Raw genomic sequence first — 6,271 nt, forward strand, 5'->3', positions numbered from 1 at the left:
GCCATTATCTCGTCTGTCCCCCAACCCCAGCCCAGAGGGTACTCCCATAGCCTGAATGCTCCTCCAGCTGCTTATAAATAAAAAGGGAGAGGGCAGGAGGCAGTCTGTGAACAAATACATTTGGAAAATTCTGTATTGCCTATGCCTTCTTGGAAATTCACAATCCATATTAGTGAAAACAAATGAAAGAAACCAAACAACAGTAAAACCAAACCCATTGTGGTGGAGTCAATTCTGACCTATCGTGACTCTAGAGGACAGAGTAGAACTGTCCCGTAGGCTGTAATCTTTACAGAAGCAGGCTGCCACTTCTTTCTTCCGTGGAGCAGCTGGTGGTTCCAACCACCAACCTTTCGGTTTACATCTGAGCGCTTAACCACTGCACCACCAGGGATCTTTGTATATTAGTCATGGCTCTGAGAAATCCTGCAGAGAAACCTAACTTTTTTTCAACTGAGAGTTCCCCATACATGTTTGACCACAGAGGACATAGGAGCCCATGTTCAGCCCAGATAAGGCCTCATGCCCCCTAGATTGGCCACTCCCACACTTTTGTTTCTGCTCTCCTCCTAGCCTCCATACCCTATCTGATCACCTCTTCCTATTGAAACTCAAAAGCCCAAGAGCCCAACTCAAAAGCCACATTTTCCATGAAACCTGCTTGATTTCACTTCAGTAGTACTCTCCTCAGCCCTCAGCATTAGACAAGGCCTCTCCCTGACTTGATTACTAACCCAAAGGTTGAAGGTTCAAATCCACACAGTAACACCACATAAGAAAGGTCTGGCAATCTGCTTCCATAAAGATTAAAGCCAAGAAACCCCTATGGGGCAGTGCCACTCTGTAAAACATGCAATTGCCGTGAGTTGGCATCAAACTGATGGTAACGGGTCCCCCTGACCTTGAACTGGCCAGGATGTGTGGTCATGTGTAGTCTTTTGCTGCCTTCCCCCTGAACCCAGGTTTCTTAAGAATAGGGACTGAATTTCAGTCCCTTTTTCCTATCTTGTGTACTACCTGGCACATTACAGTTGTTGAACAAATTAATGAGGAACTGGAAAAGGAGACTCAACCTGTGATGGGCTAAGACTCTACCCTCCTCAGCCCAGCCCCCACTGAGGTTTCCATAGCAGCACCGTGGAGGGTAAGCTCCAAGCCGCAGTGGCCTGGTCTGGCTGATGGGAGCCCTGAGAGGTTCCCTGGCAGTGGGGGCTCCATTTGCCACCCTGACAGACTCTGTATGTCCACATCGGGGTGTCCCCTGGAGAAACATGTCATCTGTCATCTGCAGAAAGGCAGGGATGTGCAGGCCCAGGCAAAGGCTTCCTGGCTTGTCACAGACTGCCTCCATCCTCACTGGAGCCGGGAAATTGCTAAATATTTGTCAAGGAGCAGAAAGAAAGTATCATGGGAGCCACAGGCATATGCCAGACCCAGATCTCCAAGCCCTGGGCTTGACGGTTAGGCTGGCAATGGGCGTGAGAGAAGTGGGCAGGGATGGAGTTCATGTGAATTGGAGGAGCTTTGCTTGGTACTCCTGGGCGGCCCAAAGGACTAATATGCTCAGAGGCTAATCGAAAGGTTGGCAGTTCGAGTCCACCCAGAGGTCCCTTGGAAGAGAGACCTGGTATCGTCTTCTGAAAAATCTGCCATGAAAACTCTATGGAGCATGGTTGTACCCTGATATACCTGGGGTCCCCCTGAGTCGGAACTGACTCAGAGGCAGCTGGTGGGGTGCCCTGACTAAAAGGGGTACTCCTGCTAAGCTTCAGGTGATGAAACCTGGTAGAACCAGAGCCCAAGAAAGTCAGCCCTTGATTTGTATGGGAATCTCCTGATTTTGAAAAATTGGTTTTAAAAACTTTAACACTGTTAAAGGCAAACACAGCCAGGCTTCTGGCCTGATCTATCTGTGGGCTGGTGATGGCTTGACCATTGCTCCAGATTAGCATCCAGCCCAAGCTGAGAGTGTAGTTCACGGTTTTGTGGGAGATACAATCTATCTGCCATGTAGTAACAGATGTTTCAGAGTCATCGTGAGATGGATGGACCCATGTCAAAGCCACATACCGGCTGTGGGCTAAATAAGCTGTGGGAACGTTGGGAGCACATGTCAGAGTCCCGGTCCATGAGAACGTCAGAGTGAGGGGCAGGTTTCTGACCCTCCAGCCAGTGGTAGGTGCACATTCGGCCACAGGTTAGAAGCAGGGACTGCACTCCCACTGAGGGCATCCGAGTAGGGCCACATGCTGAGTGCTGTTCTGTGTTAACATGATGGATCATGTGTCGGTCATGGGTCACATGTTCATGTCGGTGACATGTCTGGGCTCAGCCCCTCCTCTGAGAACTCTGCTCTCCTCCCCGAGGGATGACACCCTCTCCCCATGGCCAGGAGGCACTAAAGAAGCCCCCATCTTCCATCTCCAACTCCTAGCCCCAGAAATGGTAGCCCTCGAGAGTCCAGGAATAAAGGGTCCCTCATTCGGGGCTGTAGCACAGATTGCCTGGTCCTAGCCCTCATACGCCAGCCCCTACTTCGCCTGGCCTCTGGCCTCTGGCCTCCTGGTCACAGCTACTCTCGCCTGAGTCACACTTCCTGGAGAAGATGCCTGACGCGGTGCACCCCACAAGCCGAGAGAGGCCGGCTGCTATGACAAATTACACTTCATCAGATGGTGTGGCACGCTGGAAGGAGGTGGCTCGGGGCTGCTAGGGCTGCCAGGGCTGCCAGGGCTGCTGTGTTGGTCTGCTCTGTCATTTGTCTCCTCCCTTCCCTGTGACACTGCCCCAGCAGGGCCAGACTCAGCCTCTGCTGCTCCCGACCAGTGGGGCAGAGTGGATGGGTGATATGTCCCCTCACCCTGGCAACCCCCTAAGCCCTGTACTTGGAGATCCCATAAAGAGAGAGCCTGGTGGCACAAAAAATAGTGAATGGGGGGCTCTGGCTCTGCCACTTATTAGCTGCATGATCCTGAGCAAATTGCTTAATCTCTCTGTGCCTCAGTGTACTTCTCTATAAAATTGGGGTGGGGTTGTTTGATGGTGAGAAGAGAGCATGTCTGTGACCATGCCCAGCATAGGTACGTACTCACCAAAAACCAAACTCACTGCTGTCAAGTCAATCTGATTCATAGCAACCTCTCCTTGCGTTTCCAAGGTGGTATCTCTATGGAAGTAGATTGCCCAATCTTCCTTCTGAGGAGTGGCTGGTGGATTTGAACCCCCAGCCTTCTGGTTAGCAGTCAAGTGCCTTAGGCACTATACCATCAGAGCTCCCCACAGGTACATAGTGGGCTCAAAACATGTTCCCTTCCATCCTTCCTGGCTGCCTGCAAGCCACCATGCCAGGGAGGTTATGAGGGTGGAGGATGGAGGATGGTGTGAGAAAGACTCTGGTTCTCTCTGTCTGTCTGTCTGTCTCTCCCTCTTCCTCTTCCTCTTCCTTCCCTTTCCTCAAAGCATCAGAAATTTCCCATCTCTGAAAATGGACCCAGGCAGAGTAAGGTACATTTTGACCTGTCCATGAAGGAACCAACAGGGTAGATTCCTTCAATAGGCTCACATGCTAACTTCTCCCTCCTGCCTGCCCCCTCCTCCCCACCCTTGGGCTCAGACCAAGGCTCTGTCCTCACTGACTACCTTTAATTTGAACTTGCCTTGAGCCAAGTTTCCATCTGATGAAGGAATAAACATGGGGAACTCTGGTGGCATAGTACCCAAGGCATTTGACTAACCAGAAGACTAGCAGTTCAAACCCACCAGCCACTCCTTGGAAGGAAGACTGGACAATTTATTTCTGCAGAGATATGGCCTCGGAAACCCAAAGAGGGGTTGCTAGGAGTTGAATTGACTCCACGGCAGTGTTTGGTTTGGTAGACAAAGCACAGGCCAACATGTCAGCCCCGCCCATGCCTGTTGATGGTCGTCTGACACATTCTGAGCCACTCTGAACCTCAGTTTACTCATCTTTAAAACAGGAATAGTGCCCCTCACAGGGCTGTTGGAAAATGAAATGAAAGGACATTCCTAACGCTCCGTGTCCAGGGGTCTTTTCTCCTTGTCTTCCACCCCAATGAAATGCTTTGTGTCACTTCGTGCAAAGCACAGAGGGAAACTCGAGCCAGGTGGCCAGGCAGCAGTCTCTTGACACCACTAGTCACTCATCACCACTTTCCTCAGACCTCAGTCCTCCTGCAAGAGGGCCAGGGTCTGTGAGCGTCTGGCCGCTGTCTCCCCTCCACGCTCATCACCAGGCCCACATGATGACACAGTTGCATTGATTTTCTCACCCACGCCCCACCCCCTCCCAGCCCTTCCTCTCGTCCGGAAACCTGCTGTGTCCTGGAGAGAGAAAGACGGAGCCCATCTGATGTTAAAGTAGTGTTGCTCTTAACACATTCGGTCCTTTGGGGTGTTTGATCTGCAGCTTAACCAGTTCAGCCATTTCTCTCAAGAGTCAAAGTGTGATTCAGACATAGAAAGAAGGATGGAAACAGAGAATGGGAGAGACAATCGGAGAAAACGAGCCGGAGACTCGGAGGAAGATAGACAAAGGGAAGGGGAGAGAGGCAGAGACAGAGAGACTCAGAACAGGAACTGCCTTTCCTTCGGAGTCCTTCTCTCAGCCTCAGCTGACCGACTCCCTTGCAGCCATTACATCCACTGTGAGTGATGGCACCTTCCCCACGGAGTGACAGCCTCTGTCGCCCAGTGTGACAGGACATCTGCTTAAGATTCCAGAGCCTCTGACATAGAGGTAGGTGCTCTCGAAAGTTAGAGTCAGCAGCCTTGTGAGCAGCCTTATGGCCTGGAGGGCTGGCTGACAGGGGATAAGTGGCCTTCAGGTGGGACGGGGGAGACCCCCTGCCTTCCTTGCTCTGGGGCTGAGCAGCTTTCAGAGGTGCCAGAGAGGCAGCAGGGAAGCTCCCACTCGACACCAGCTCCCTATTTATTTCTCCGTCTGCCTCTCCCTCCCCCCTTGCCTCTCCCCTCCTCATCTCTCCCGGGTCTTCGATTTCCTATTTGAGAACAGTTCCAGCCTGTGCCACCGCTGAAAATCCTGTCCTCCGTAACCAGCCGAGGCTGTTTGGAGCCCAAGAGTCAGAGACCAGTGCTGGTTTTTATTAAAGACGAAAAGAAAATCATTGGATTTTATCAAAGCAAAGCACCTTCTCCTAAGCCAAGTGTTCCATGAGGCACAGAACAGCCTAAGATAACAGTTGAAAGCATGCATATGCACACCATAGCCCCCAGCCCCTCCCCAGCCTCTGAAGTGACTGTCAAATCTGCCTCCCCGCCCCCCATGTTTCTAGGTCACTTCCATCCTCCCTGGAGGAGATCTATCCTCCCCCACTGAGTGCTTCCCTGCAGGAAACGCCATAGATTCCATTCCCGTCCCTGGGCCTCCATAATTAATGGGATCACTGGCATCACCAGGGAGGATTCCAAGTGAGGGCTCTTATCTCTCTGGGCAAAAGAAGCTTCTAGCAGCATGAGAAGCTGAGCCCAGCCAGGCCCTGGGTGGCTTCTGCTGACACTGACCCCAGCTCCCTCTCAGCCCACTTGGGACTGGCTGTCCTGGGGGCTTCCGTTCTCCCCTCCCCACCACCCTCTGGAGCTGTCTCTTTATATAATTCTCCTTGAGTCTATTAGCGTTCTCTGGCATGCTCTGCCAAGTTCAGCTGAATCTCCTTGTCTAGTTTATATTAGAAGAGAAAGCTCTGGCATGTTTTCCCCTCACCTGAGGAAAGAGCCGCCTCTCTTTTTCAAGATACTCATAGCCTTTGATGAAGCCCAAGAAAGACTTAAGCTATAATGAAATGCGGTCGTTTGGAGATGAGATTACCCAAGAGCCCTTCCAGCTGCCTGGTGGAGACAGCCTGCCTTTTCAGGAGCAAAAGACCGGGCTCAGGGGCCTGTTTGCAGTGCCCCTCCTGCCTGTCCCCTCCTCCTCACCTGCACTATTGTGGTGACCTCTCCGTGGGTTTCCCTGCCTGACTGTTGATCACCTCCCATCTCTGATTCTTCCTGGTCCAATCATATCACTGTCAACCTTAAAGGCCTTCAGTGGCTCCCAAAATTCCCAGTTCAAATAGCTCCACCCCATGGCACAACCTCAGGCTTACAGGTGAGGAGAGACAGCTCAGGGACGCCCAAAGTAGCAAGCGGGAAGAGCAGGAGAAAGGGGTTTAAAAGCCAGGAAGCCAGAGAAAAGAGCAGTCAGCCGAAGGGATTAGGTGAGGAGAGGCAACTCAGGCCCGCCCAGAGTAGC

This window comes from Orycteropus afer, unplaced genomic scaffold (assembly GCF_000298275.1).
Source record: "Orycteropus afer afer isolate SDZICR_OR568_19922 unplaced genomic scaffold, OryAfe1.0 scaffold00165, whole genome shotgun sequence".
Lineage (NCBI taxonomy): Eukaryota > Metazoa > Chordata > Mammalia > Tubulidentata > Orycteropodidae > Orycteropus > Orycteropus afer.